Raw genomic sequence first — 15,310 nt, 5'->3', positions numbered from 1 at the left:
AGTTCACGGCTATCCTTGGCTACATAGCAAGTTTAAGACTAACCTGGGCTATATGAGACCCTGCCTCAGAAAAAGAGAGAACAGAATCAAAGGCTGGATTCTTTTTTAAATGAACATCTAAAATTGATGAAGTCTCAGATTTCTTCCTTCAGTAGAATAGATGCAAACGGAGTGTAGTAAAACTAGAAATAACGATTTATCATCTTTAAATAGTTCCTTGTCTGCTATAAAGTGTTTTTGAATATAAGATGCCCTTTTATTGGCTCATATTTCTGTCAAATGGTACAATAAATAGCATTAAGCCCAGGCATCTGGCATTGCATGTAGAGTGTATAAACAGACCAGCCTTAAAGCCAGCCTGCCCCTGTTCTGATCAGGTGCATTGCAGTTTGTCTGTGTGACCCTGGGCAAGTTGCTTGGCATCAGTCCCTGAACCCTGTACCCTCACCTATACAATGAAGATGTATTTCTATTTCTGCACTGTGAAATAGAAAATGCATTGATGCTGTGATACTCAACCTGAACTGCAAATTGCATACACCAGTGACTTGTAAGATAAAAACAAACAGGCCAGGGGGCTAGAGAGGTACCTTGGCGTTTAAGAGCTTGTACTGCTCTTGCAGAGGATCAGAGTTCAGTTCTCAGCGTCCACCTCTGGTGGCTCACAACTGGCTATAATTCTAGTTACAGTTGATCCCAATTAGGACTAAAGATGCGACTTCTAAGAGCACATGCATTTGTGTGTAATATACCCCATGCAGACCAACACACACACACACACACACACACACACACACACACACACACACACACACACCATGCACATAATTAAAATTTTAAAATCATTTTTATAAAGAGCTCAAGCCACCTGGGATGGTTGATTTCAGGTGCCAACAACATTGAATTAAAAAAGAGCTAGAGGGCCTGGGGAAATGTCTCAGTGGTTAAGAGCACTTGTTGCTCTTCCAGAGGACCTGGGTTTTGAGTCCCAGCATGCATACGAAGCTCACAGCCACTGGTCTCTATGGGAACTGCATGCTGCACAGACACATGCAGACAAAACGCTCATATACATAAAAATAAATGCTTTTGAAAGTGAAAATGAATTTAAAAAAAGATCTAGAGAGCTGATTATGCATTACTTCTTGCTCTATGTCTGTGAGGTGTTTTCTTTCCAAAGGATCTCTCTCTCTCTCTCTCTCTCTCTCTCTCTCTCTCTCTCTCTCTCTCTCTCTCTCTGTGTGTGTGTGTGTGTGTGTGTGTGTGTGTGTGTGTGTGTGTGTGTGTGTGTGTACACACGCACCTCTGGAACACCCTTCTCTTCTTGCTCTGAGGCCAGAATTTCAGCCTCGCTAAATTTCACTCCTGGACTCCCACTCACCAACCCTCTGATCCACAAGCCTCTAGTCTGGACTGAGAGCCCCACCATTGGCTTTCCCTGGTCTGCAGCTCTGAAACTCCTAAGCAGTGCTCAAGAACCCAGGATCTGAAGCTTATAGAGTCATGAGCACATCTCAACAACTCTAATAAATTTTCCTCAAATAAATAGATAGGTAGAAAATAGGCAGACAGATGGATAGATAAATGGGTAGGTAGATGGGTGAATGGCTAGACAGACAGATGAGTGGATTAAGGATGGGTGATAGATAGACTATTGGTGCCATTTCTCTGTAGAACCCTGATTAATACACCACCCTGTAGAACACTTGACTATAGCCAAGCCATCAGAGCAGCATTACCTGTCTCCCAGGTGCATCTAAACTGCAGACAGCAGTCACTGAGACCCACCAGTTCAGCATCTGTTGCATATCAAGGAGTCCTCACTATGCGGCCTCCACCCACCTTGTGTGGCATGTGCCAAATGGAAATTTGCTTGATTTGTCTACATTGTCCTGGGATAGGGCTGCAGAACAACTATAGAGTAGTGAGAGTCAGGAGGCATATAGAAGACGGGTTGAGGCTGACTAATAAGATTTGAGAGCCTCCAGGCGAAGGTGGTTTTGAGCCTTTAATCCCAGCACTTGGGAGGCAGAGGCAGGCAGATCTCTGTGAGTTAGAGACCAGCCTGGTCTACAAGAGCCAGTTCCAGGACAGGTTCCAAAGCTACACAGAGAAAACCTGTCTCAAAAATCAAAACAAAACAAAAAATCTGAGGGCCAATGAATCCATTCATACACATACCATTCTCTCATGGCTCTTTATTCTTCAAAAATGCTCTTCCCAAAAGTTCTCTCTCAAAAGGCTCTCTTTAAGATTTCTCCTTAGCCAGGCATTGGTGCCACATGCCTTTAATCCCAGCACTTGGGAGGCAGAGGCAGGCAAATCTCTGTGAGTTCAAGGCCAGCCTAGTCTACTGAGTGAGTTCCAGGACAGGCTCCAAAGTAATACAGAGAAACCCTGTCTTGAAAAACCAAAAGGAAAAAAAAGATTTCTCCTTAAAAGTTCCGTCCTCAAAAGTTCTTTCTCTAAAAGCTCTCTCAAAGTTCTCTTTAGTTCTTCCTCCTTGAAAATTCTCCTCGATCCCACAAGGTTTTCAGTTTATATACCCCACAGACAATTAATAGTATTCTGGCAATAGGGTATGCCTGTCTCTCAGAGCCAGGAAAGAAGATAGGGTCTTGACAAAAGCAGGAAGCCTCATGTCTCAGAGGGGAGGTGTGACTTGTAAAACATTCAGGCAAACTTAAGTAAGTCTCAGAGGGGACGTGACTTGTAGAATGTGCTGCTAACTGATTAAAGGGCACTTCTCGGTGCTTTATCAAAGGGAAAAACTCAGGCTATGTAATGTGAGATCCACAGGCTGCTGTGTTATTTTGCAAAATTTTAAAAATTAGAAAAAAAATAAACCGAGAGAGATGGAAACCAGCGCGAAGGAACTGTAGAGTACATCAACCATAGAGTTAATTACAGGGCGGGAGAGGGAGAGCATGAGATGGAGAGACAGAAGAGGGTAAGAATGAAGAGCTGAGGGCGTAAGAGTAAGAGAAGAGTAGAAGAGGAAAAGGAAGAAGAGGGAGAGAGAGAGAGACGAAGGGAGAGAGAGAGAGAGAGAGAGAGAGAGAGAGAGAGAGAGAGAGACAAGAACAGAGCAGAGAGGAAAGACGGAATGTGAGTGGTCGGCCAACTGGAAAGAAAAGAGAGAGCAGAGGGATGTGGGCTCAGGCTTAAAAGGGGGAGCTCATGCATGCGCAGAGTCCCTACACAGCCCAGTAACAAGTGACTTTGCCATGACATGGCCACACAACACAGGGCCCTTTGAGCTACCTAGGTGTCTGCCTGAACCCTTCATTCCCACCGTTACTTATTAAAAAGGTGGGGAGTTAGGCATCACCACTTCACTGTGTGTGCCCCGCCCATTGTCAGGGGGCGGGGTCGGCCTGGTGTTTTAGTCCCAACTTGCTGCCTCCAGCCTCAGGGCAAGAAAGTGGGGATGCCCCTGCTGCAATGCTCCGGTGAGGAGGAATTTCCTTTCCCGGGGCCTATTTAAGAATATAAAGCACCCAGTATATAATATTCTATATATCAAGATTATACAGCCAAATTCACAGCACCAATATTCTGGAGTCTGTATTCCTTGAAGACCTTGTAAGGCAAGTTTTCTCCATCAGAAGTTAATTATGGTGGGTTGGTATCTAGAACATAATTTCTACTTCTGTAATAAATGATAAAGGCTCCCAGCAATAGCGCCCACTCTCTGCCGGCCATGAGTTCACCAGGTTCTCTCTAGCTCCTGCGTGCGATCCTTCTGAGAAACCTTTCCACTTCAGGACATTCTCTACTTTACCCTTTATGACTCAGCAAAATCCCCCACCATGTATCCCTCTCTCTCTTCTTCTAAAAGCCCCCCTACTTTCTTCTCCCACGGTGCTGGGAGGCTTTCCTGCTGTAAAGGGGGTGCTGCTCATAGCACCACCCAGTAGTCAGAGCGGCGTCAATGCACTGCCGGCCACCAGGACTTTTGACACACGTCTCCATCCAGATGGTCTGTATCTTCTCACACACTCGGTCTCTCTCTGTCATCATGTGATTTCTGACATGGGATTCACTTTTCAACACTTCAGAGCTAAATAGGAAACTAGCTTTTGCACATATGTGTCGTATAGGAGGATTCTGGGAAATGTAGTAAAGAACAGGAGTCACCATGTGATCGCCGGGAAGACAGGACACACATGTCCGGCGTCCTCGATAAGTCTTTATAAAATATATAGATTAGTAGTTATGGTTAATAATTAAGACTGAGCTAGCATATAAGAAATCCTAGTCATTGGCCAGCAGCATTGTACCTAATATAAGTCTCTCTGTGTTATTTTGGGGGCCCTATAGCCGTGGCAGAACCCAGGCAGCTGGCTGTAAGATTTATCATTACAAAAGTGTCCCTTTCCTTAATCTGAGTCTGTGTATCCTGGGCTGGCCTGTTAACCTGCTATATAGCAGAGAATGGCCTTGAACTCTAGATTCTCCTGCCTCTACCTCCCAAGTGCTAAGAGTACGGGTGTACTTAACCACACGTGGCTTATGTAGTGCCTAGGATCCAGTCCAGGGCTTACTGAAGTATATCCCCAACCAGAACTACCTATTGTAACACACATTACTCGATAACTACTACCTGACTGACTTCACGCTCCTTGATTATTGTGTCAATTCCCTGTTCGCATTTTTCACGGTTTCCACCTGCTTGCCTGTGGATGCTGATACACAAGAATTTCTTTATATATCAAGAGTAGAAGCTGTGTTTACAAGGACACACAGAAACTCATACCAAACCAAGTCTTGACTTTTCAGTATTTCACTTGATAATTAAATAAAAGCAAATCTAATAGCAGAAAAGGGCAAAGTAGAACATTGCAGGGCTGTTTAGCACTGGAAAGCCAAGGACAATGGTTCATAACCCTAGACATGCATAGGCATGGAACAGGATGAACATACAGGACAGACATACTTCAGATGCAACAGTGGCTGTTGGGCAGTTGGCCAAATTCAAATTAAAGATCAAAGGGTATAGTAAAACAGTAAGACGAGGAGGAACATTTTTTAATAGAAGAACCACGTGCCAGAAGCAGCTGTGTAATTCAGCAACTCTGAAGAGTGTTGTCCTTTGATGAAGGACTCCTGGGGACTACACTGTGACTTTCATAGTTATTATTGCCTTCATTGGCCCCTTCCTCCTTAAAAAAGAAAATGAGGGGTAGACATAAAAATTGTAATTTTATGCCTGTATGAGGACTAAATTAATCCAAGCTGTATCAAATCAATTTTTATTTTCAGTTTTAAAGTGACTAAGGCTAGAGAGATAGTCAGGGGACTCCAGTTAACTCACCAGATTGCAGAGGACTCCAGTTAAGTCCCCAGTACCCACACTGGACTCTCACAATCACAATCACTTGTAACTCCAGTTGGGGAGGGCAGGGAGGGGGCATGCCTCTGGCCTCCACAGGCACTTAGGCGTATATACACCCCCCCACACATGTTCAATAATTAAAAATAGAATATATATATAATATATATATATTATATATTTTTAGTTAAAACATTTCCATGGCCCTTAAAAGTATCTGTCTCATGGGAAGCCCTGATATGTGGAAATTTGCCCTAGCTGCTGAGGGGACAGACACTACAGGCCGTGCAGCCTCATTGGGGGTTGCTTGCACCCAAGAGATTCCCCTGGCCTACAAATTGCCCTCAGATGGTGTGAACCAGAAGACAAGTCCATGCAGGCATCCAGACACCCGCCATCTTGGTCCAAAGCCAAGCAAGAACACTCACATAGCTCCAGAGCCCCCTACTGGCCGGGTACTGAATTGCAGCAGCCTAGGCCGTTTTCATCCCTTCCTTCCCTGGGGCACCCCCAAATAAACGTCTTTTGTTACATTCGAGACTAACTGCTTCCAGGGAAATGAACTCATGATCACAGCACATTCTTACATAGCTTGCAAAGGCTTCCATGTTTACGTGTAGAGCTAAGAGAGAGAGGGTGTTCTCATCCCAAATCAGAAGGGTTATCCCAAGTAGGGGCACTTAGAGTGCCTCATGTGTAGCCCGTGCATAAGTGCCTATGCGTGTGCGTGTGCGTGTGCGTGTGCGTGAGCGCGCGCGCGCGCGTGTGTGTGTGTGTGTGTGTGTGTGTGTGTGTGTGTGTGTGTGTGTGTGTGTGTGTGTAGCCTTGGCCGTCCTAGAACTACCTCCATAGACCAGGCTGGCCTCAAACTCACAGAGATCCACCTGCCTCTGCTTCCCAAGTGATAAGTATTTTGAAAATCCCCGATTTGTGGGTTTCTCCACCTATGCAATAAGACAAGTCCGGCCGAATTAATAAAACAAGGTTTAATCTGAGCAAAGCAACTCCCGGGTGATCTCGGGGGAAGAAGAAATCACATGGTACCTCTAGGGACCAGAGCTTAATTACTCTGTAGGCCCAGTCTTGAGCAGTTCCGGGAGAGGAGAGGAGGATGACAGGCTTTCTGAAGGCAGGATCTGGAGAGAGAGGTGGAGCCAAAGCCCACTTCCCTGCTAAACATCTGGTTGGGATTTGGAATGGGGGAGTGAAACTGGGGCAGAGATTCCCAACACCAAGTGCTGGGATTAAAAGCGTACCCCACCATCGCCCAGCTAGCCCATGCCCCTTTACTTGGCTTCTGCGGTGCTATGGCCGTGTCTGCTTCATGAACATTGTGCCAACTTTTCAGAGCTTTTTTCCCCTGATCTTCTGTAACAATAAAGATAGATTTAACAACCGCAAAGATACTTGTGACACTGCTCCTACTACTGTCATTTTGGCTGTAGTGCTGTCCATTGCTCTGCCCCTTCCACGGAGAAGGGAGAGAGGACTATTTACTTGTGTTTCTTGTGGTCATAAACTCTTAAGTGTTGTGTGTGGCTGCAGGAGAGAGACGATTCTGTACTCGACCTTTCTAGTACAGAAAGAATGGTAGAATCGTAGATAAAACCCGCGTAGGTGAGTGGTGATAAGGTCTCAGATGGTCTGCACCCGTATCAAGTCTAATCACCTCCATGAACCATGAAGCAAGTCTCTTGCTACTGGCTTTCTCCAGCAATGGGGTATCTAAACCTAATCATCTGAATGCTGATTTCACAACTGAACTCTCCCTGACCTTAGTAGACACTCTCCTTGCCCTGTGATGTGTATTCTATTAAAGGACAAGAGACATCCAAACAGATGTATAACTCGCCCCATCCTCCGCGGAAGCATAAATGGGACTCAGAGCTGCATCTCTGTCTTCAGTAGATGAGCTGTTGGTGGGAACGCAACCAAAGCAGTGGTGTGGAAATTTCCTCACCCTGATCCTCAAAGCTGTATGAAAGGTTAGTAAGAGCCTCATACTCCTGTAAAAAGGACAGCCAAAGCATTCAAGAATCGTTCCCGGTCCCAGTCATTTCAAGGTTGTGGCAAAGAAGTGTGATGCTGTCAGACCCCTCTGGGGTAAAGTGGTCCATTAGGCTCTGCGGGCAACACAGTAGGTGTGCAGTAATAGCCGAGAAAGGACATGAAAAGCAGGCACGGGGAGTGCAAGAGTTCTGCCCTCCAAACAGCAGAAAGGGAAAGTAATTTAGCTAAGTCCCTGCGCCGCAGGCATTTAGAAATTTCTGCCCTCAGATTTGAATTAACTCTCATTTGGTTTCCATTTGCTTTTTGGAGACTATGAAGCTAGACTCAAAAGAGTTATTCTCTGAAATAAGTTGAAAGTTCTTTCCAGACTTCAGAAAGGAACATGAGATGTTAGGTGGAAATTTTTTTTAATGCTTTTTTGAGACAGGGTTTCTCTTGTAACTTTGTAGATCAAGGTGGCCTCGAACTCACAGAGATCCACCTGTCTCTGTCTCCTGAGTGCTGGGATTAAAGGTGTGCAACACCACCACTCAGTGTCAGGTGCCTGAAGCCACCTCCCTTCCTCCCTGCATACTGGCTTGACACATGCTTGCCATCTGCTGAGATCATTGCTGTGTAACTTGGAATCAGCCCCTCTCTGGTGCCTTTCTCAAGCCCCAATCCTGCATGGTTAGGGAATCAACATTCCCTTAGCAACCAGCTTGCTGATACCAAACACTGCCTTGCTGGTGTGATCTCAATCACTCTACAAAGGTTATAGTATTCCCATTTTACAAATGGCATCACGGAGGCTCAGATAAATTGCCCAAAGTAGCCTTGTGTGTTTGTTTGAAAGAAAATGGCCCCCAAAGTTTCACAGGGAGTGGCACTATTAGTAGGTGTGGTCTTGTTGCAATAAAAGTGGCATTGCTGGAGGAAGTGTTTCTCATTTGCTTCCTGCTGCCTGCCAATCCAGATGGAGAACTCTCAGCGCCTTCTCCAACACAGTGTCTTCCAGCATGCTGCCATGTTCCCCACCATGAAGATAATGGAAGTCAGTCCCAATTAAGTGTTTTCCTTTATAAGAATTGCTATGGTCATCGTGTCTCTTCACAGCAATAGAAACCCTAATATAACTTTGTTACAGATTGCAGAATTGGGAGCTCAGCACAAGTCACCTCCCTCCTTTATTGGGAGAATGGAAAAATACCTAAAGTGCTTAGTGTTGTCTGCTCAATGGGTGTGTTACTGTTATTAGTCAATAGAAGCAAATTGCCTTGGGATCCATCAACCAAACCCATGATATTACCTAAGACAAAACAGTCAATAAAGGCATCATGAGGCTCACTGATACACTGAGAATTGCTCACAATTGATGCCATAGTTTGTCTCTGGAATGTTCTTCAAAAGCCCACATGAAAGGGGTGGGTACTTTGAAACCAGGCACCCTGGCCAGAATCCTGCTTACACTTGCTGCACTATGCTGGGAGGACAAACACTTGCATTGAGATTCAGAGAGCGGGGAATAATGAGGCCGACAGTTATGTTAAGTCAGAAAACAATGAGGCACTAATGCAAGTGGGAATACGTTGATGCCAAATGTAAAAGTAAAACCTTGTGAATGAGTAAGCCTATAAACAAATCTAGGAGCTGGTGCTGCAAAAACATGCAGGGAATACAAAGTACAAGATGACCTAACCTAGAAAACTAAATGGAAGAAACATGGGATTTGAACTCTGATAAATACAGAACTGTCTGTCTCCCCTGGCTTTCATGGTGCAGCAGCTGAGCAGAAAAACACCCACAGGAATTAAGACTAAAGCCAGGTTTTCTGCCATCTTATTGTCGGCACCAAAAATTCCACTTTGCATAATTCTCATTAAAAAATTTTTAAGTCTAAGGTATACTCCCAGCAGGAGAGACATTTTCATTCTGAGAAGGCAAAGATGAGAACCAACTCCTCTGTGTTTCATTTTATAGTTCTCATAATTGAAAGAACTTTCTGCAGGCTAATTTCAAACCATATTCCACCTCTCTTCCCCTAAATTCTCAGATGCTGTGTCAAATGCAATCTCTGGCTCTCCTTACAAGGCTGAATGAACGTGGGCAGTGGGCAACAGGACTATTCTTAGAAGACCTCCTTTAGTGGAATGACTGATAAAAATGTAAATACATGTATAAGTGACTATACTACTTTACATACCACCTGGACCAGACCAGACAGCCTCTTGGTGCTATTTTCCTTAGACGTCAAACAGTGGTTCTAACTAACCAAAGGCCACCCAGTACAGGGAATAACGACAGAAAGAAACTACATTGAAAGAAGTTGACTGTCTTAACTGATCACAGGTGAAAACATCTTACTACTGAGATGTCTGTGACATTTAGGACCAAGTCAACATACTACAGAGTAGCCCACAAAAAGAGAGTCTCTAAAGTTTAAACTTTATTGATTTCATAGTAAATCCATCTTTAGCTGGATTAGATTTTTATTTTTAGATTTATTTTTAGATTTTATTTTAGATTAGATTTAGATTTTTCCATTTAAGAATGAGAATGGTCCCCATATGCTCATATGTTTGAATACTTGTTCCCCAGTGGATGAAAGTGTTTGGGAAGGATTAGGAGGTATGGCCTCAATGGAGGAGGCATGTCACTGGGGGGGGGGGCTTTGAGGTTTTAAAAGGCTCCTGCCTCTCTCTCTCCCCCACTCCATCATGTATGTGGATCAGATGTAAACTCTCAAATATTTCTCCAGCCTCCACACCTGCCTGCTGGTGCCACATTCCCAGTCAAGGACTCTGACCCTCTAGAACAGGAACTAAGGACTGAATGCTTTTTAAATAAGTTGCCATGGTCATCGTGTTTTACATGACAACAGAAAGGTGACTAGGACAGTTGGAAATAGTATTTGCCACTCAAACATAAAGCTATGAGTTTGATCCCCACCATCCATGTAAAAGATGGCAGGAGCAAGAGGTTAAAGCACTCAGGGGTTAAAATGTTTGAGGTACCAACAAGAGAACCGTGCTTTGAATCCCCAGAACTCACATAAATGCTGAGTGGACCCAGCAGCACACACAAGGGAGTCCCAGAGCAAGCTGGGTAGTGACACTAGCCTTATCACCAAGCTCTGGGCTTGACTGAAACCCTGCTTCAATGAACAAGGTTGAGAGAGATTGAGGAAGATTCCCAACATTGACCTCACACCTCCTCACACAAGAGTGAGTATCCATGCACAAGCTCACATGCATGTGCACCAACACACGTAGAACACACATTGATACATGCACCAGCACCACACACATACACATGAAAAGAGTTGTTTGAAAAAGGCAGGGAGAGCAATGTGCTCTGTAATCCAGTACTGGGAAGACAGAAACTTCAGGGTCCCTGAAGCTAGCTGGCCGCCAGTCCAGCCAAAGGGTACAATGAGAGACCTGTCTTAAAAAACCAGGTAGAGAGCAATTAAAGAAGATACCAAATGTCAACCTCTGGCTTTAATAAATCTGTCTGGCATGTATGTTTGAAGTGCAAAGGAGAAGACATAGAAGTAGGAAGTAAACCATTGGAGAGATACCAAGAATTCTCTGACATTAAAACAAGACATCAAGCCACAGATGTAGGGGGAAAAAAAAAGACAAAACACACAATCAAGAAAAAGAAAAAGTCACTTTACAAAACCATGCACACTCCTACCTCTAGACATATCAAATCAAACTGTTAAAAACAGAAATAAAAGGGGCTGGAGAGATGGCTCAGTGGTTAAGAGCACTGACTGCCCTTCCAGAGGACCCAGGGTCAATTCCCAACACCCACATGGCAGTTTACAACTGTCTGTAATTCCAGTTCCAGGGGATCCATCACCCATAGTCAAAGCGCCAATTTATATAAAATAAAGATTAAAAAATAAATAAAAATCTTAACATGAGATAGAAATGGAACACATGAAATAAAGGAGAGAAAGAACTATTACAGACACCAGGAGCTACACAACAAAGAGGACAAATGACACCAAAGATAATGAAGACAAATGATTCCATAACATCAAAAGTATGTTTGGAGTTGAAGTCCAAATAAGATTTTTTTTTCAGACAAAAATGTTAAGGAATAATTGAGGAAATTCTTCAATAAAGGAAGATATATATTGGTTCACACAGTTTAATTTCATAAAAGATAATTGGCTATAATGTAAAAATAAGAACAATGTATTTAGGGAGTTTGTAACAAGTATAATTTAATGTATGACAGCAGAATAAAAGAGTATAAAGGAGAAATTGGAAGAACATGATTACCGGTCTTTAGCACTGTCTTAGAGGTTGTGTTTAAGATCATTTCCAGATTGTAAAAAAATCAAAGATGTGTACTGAAAAAATATAGGAAAATCACTCAAACAAGTTAAGTCAGTTGTGAAGCTAATATGGATCCAAATAAAATAATCATAGCATAGGTTGAAGATTGAAATAGAGGAAAAGAAACCATTTGCAACAACAGAAACGATTAGAAAGAAGGCAGGTGGCAAACTCAACAGTAAATATGCTAATGGTAAATGCTCTGAACTTTATCATATAAAAAGCAAATAAAATATATCAGACTGTATCTTTCGTTAAAGGCAATATTCAAGTACACACTGTCTATAAAAGAGCAACTTTAAATAGAAAGACATAAATAAGTTAAAAGAAAACAAATGGTCAATGAGATTGCTCAGTGGGTGAAAACTCACCACAAAAGCCTGATGATCTGAGTCTGATTCCTAAAGCCCATGTAAAGATGAAGGAGAGAGCCAGTTCCACAAGGATTGCTCTGACCTTCACATGCACAATGCATGACACATGTGTACACACATCCATGAGTGTATACACACACACACACACACACACACACACACACTGACACATGTGTACACACTTCCATGAGTGTATACACACACATACACACACACAAACACACACACAAACACACACACACACACACACAGAGAGAGAGAGAGAGAGAGAGAGAGAGAGAGAGAGAGAGAGAGAGGAGAGAGAGAGACTAAATGAATAAGAAAACAAACAGGAAAAACATACCATTAATAGAATTAAAACTAAGATGAAATAGCAGATTACAACAAATTGTTAGACTTCAGAATGAAGAATGTTCCCAGAGATAAAGGAGGGTGCAACTGAAGGATAAAATGGCTAGTTCACCAAGAAGAAATAAGCACCCTAAAAGTGGGTAGCAATGGTAACAAAAGGCATCAAAATGTTGATGGACCTGAATACAAGAATATGAAAAAGTCACAGTGTCAGTTGGAGACCCCACATCTCCTCCCTCGATGATCAACAGGACAAGCATACAGACAGTCAGAGGACAAGGAGGACCCGGATCACACTGCCAGGGAATCTGACCTCCCTGAAACGTTAGCAGTGACAGAGTTCACCTTCCTTTCAAGAACATGACCTAGCTGATTATATCTGAGGACATAAAAGAAATCATCAACATCATATGTTTTCTAACCTGAAACCAGCAACTGTAGGTGCTGTCCAGGGCCTGGGGGATGGATGAAGGGAATAAAGAAGCTTTTCAAAGGCTTGATCTTTCACCATTGTTATGAGCACACCTTTGTCAAAATCCACAGAGCTGTGACTCAAAGGATAATGCTACTGCATAAAAACAGTATCTAAAGCCTGACTAAATTTATCTAAATAAAAATTGGAGACAAGCTTCTGATAAAATGATGTGAAATATAACATTATGGCTTATATGAAATGCAAGATGTTAAACATGTGTAAGACTAAAAATGTGTCCTTAAATACCAAAGTGGAGGCTGGTGGGTACAGCTGTGTTCTTTTCTGGTCCTTTACATTAATTCTGTACATTCAGAATGTTCAAGGATAACATAAAATCACTTGCGTGGAAATTTTATATGATTATTTCAAGTGAGAGTGATCTGTTTTGTCATTATATCATTTTTATCCCCAGAGGCAGATACAGAGAGTAGATCCGTAATATAACTGCTTAGAGTTTGTGCCTGGCAGACCACACTCACGTGTAACAATTCACCTCTTAAGAGTGAGTCCAGTGTGTCACAGGGAACACTATGCAGATAGAGATAAGAATCGTGAAGGAAATTTCATCTCTCATTCCAAAAATGGTGTCAAATATGTCAAGTCACCCCCCCCTTTAGCTTTGGGACACTAAAACAACAAATCTTGCTGTTTTCGTTTTCATTCAAAGGATGGGATGCCATGTCTCTGTTCTGTTAGCCTTGTGTTCAATGTAAAGAACAAACAAATGAGGCCAGTTTCCCCAGCTTTAGGAATCAAAATCATGTTGCCCCTTGACCTCAATGCAAGGGAAATGCAGAAAGTTGACATTCCCAGAGAATATTCACACTTAAAGGAGCTGAGGCCCAAACTCCATCTCCATCAGTTATTCAGGACCTTGGACAGGTTTCACCACCCGACATTCTCAACCCCCAGACATAGATTCCAGCCTGTAAGATATGGATCATAACAGTGTCCACCTCACTCCCCAATCCTCTCTGGAACCTAGATTTCTCCTACTTATTCTCCCTGCCTGGCAGCCCTACCTATCCTGCCTGGCTATTGGCCATCCAGCTCTTCATTAGACCAAGCAGGTGCTTGGGGCAGGCAAATTAACACAGCTTTACAGAGTGAAACAAATGCAACATAAAAGAATGCAACACATCTTTGCATCATTAAATAAATGTTCCTCAGCATAAACAAATGTAACAGTCTTAAACTAAAATTCCACAACAGAACTGTCTCCCCAAAACTGTCCTCTGACCTCCACATATAAGCCAGAGACAGAGAGAGAGAGACAGCCACCAGTAAGCAGCATTCCTCAGTGGTTTCTACTTGAGATTCTGTCCTGACTTCCCTCAGTGACAGACTGCTACTTGAAATTGTTAAGTTGAAAAGAATCCTTTCTTCCCAAGTTGCTGTCAGTCAGAGTGGCTTATCGCATCAACAGGAATGCAACTAGAACACCCCAGTGAGCCATGGGAGGAGGAAAGAACTGCATTGGGCCGCTAGACCAGGAAAAGAGGCCAGAGGGCAAACTTAGAACATTCCTACAATAGACAGTTTTGAGCGGTTAAAAAAAAAAGGAAAAAATGTATAAACTACAGAATGAGACCCGATCTTTAGAAAATCAGAAAGGGGGAAGCATGTTTAGCAATTTATCAATTAACCCTGAGACTCCTATTTTAAAACTATTCACACATAATACCACAAGGGCTGATCTTTGCATGCTCCAGAGAAAGATGTCCTGAGAATTTTCAGATCCATAAATAATGGGGCTGATTAAAAATAGGTCACTCAAATCAATCTAATTGTGTTCTATTTTTGATGTAAATTCTTCCATTGATTTTTAAAATGTGTAGCCCATTAAAACACATTAATTGTGACCCTAAGAATGCATTTGTGTTACAGAAAACCCAAGGTGAAGAAGAAAAAAATTTCCCACCACTTGAAGGTAGAGCAGAAATATCACCAAAGCCTTAGCCCTATTTTTTCAGGGAAAAAAACACTTCTGGGTAAGACTGGAGAGGTGAGGTGCCATGATGATAAAACATGGCTCAGTTGCATGGAGACAGGTTTAGGATGTCTGGAGCCTTATGTGTCTCACTGGGATAAAAATATTCTAATTTTGTATAACCAGAGGAAAAACAAGTGATTGTTTGTCTGTGTTCTTTTATTCCATGAATAACACAGCCTCACATTGCATAACAGGCACCCATTCTGGAAAATGTGGCCAGAGAAAGCTAATATTAAAAATATTCAATAAGCCAAACAGTTTGTAACAAAAAAATATTCTATTATGCCATCATTGGTCTGAATATATCATGGAGATTTTCCTAAATGCACACTCAAGTTGTGAAAACATACACATTTTTCAAAGATTTATTATATTTAATTATGTGTAGGCAGGCATCTACACATGAGTGTGGGTACATGTTGGGGTCAGAAAATCCTCTGG

The sequence above is a fragment of the Cricetulus griseus genome, chromosome 2, assembly GCF_003668045.3.
Source record: "Cricetulus griseus strain 17A/GY chromosome 2, alternate assembly CriGri-PICRH-1.0, whole genome shotgun sequence".
NCBI classification, from domain to species: Eukaryota; Metazoa; Chordata; class Mammalia; order Rodentia; family Cricetidae; genus Cricetulus; species Cricetulus griseus.
The sequence above is the reverse complement of the archived record's forward strand: the minus strand, read 5'-3'. Positions refer to the sequence as shown.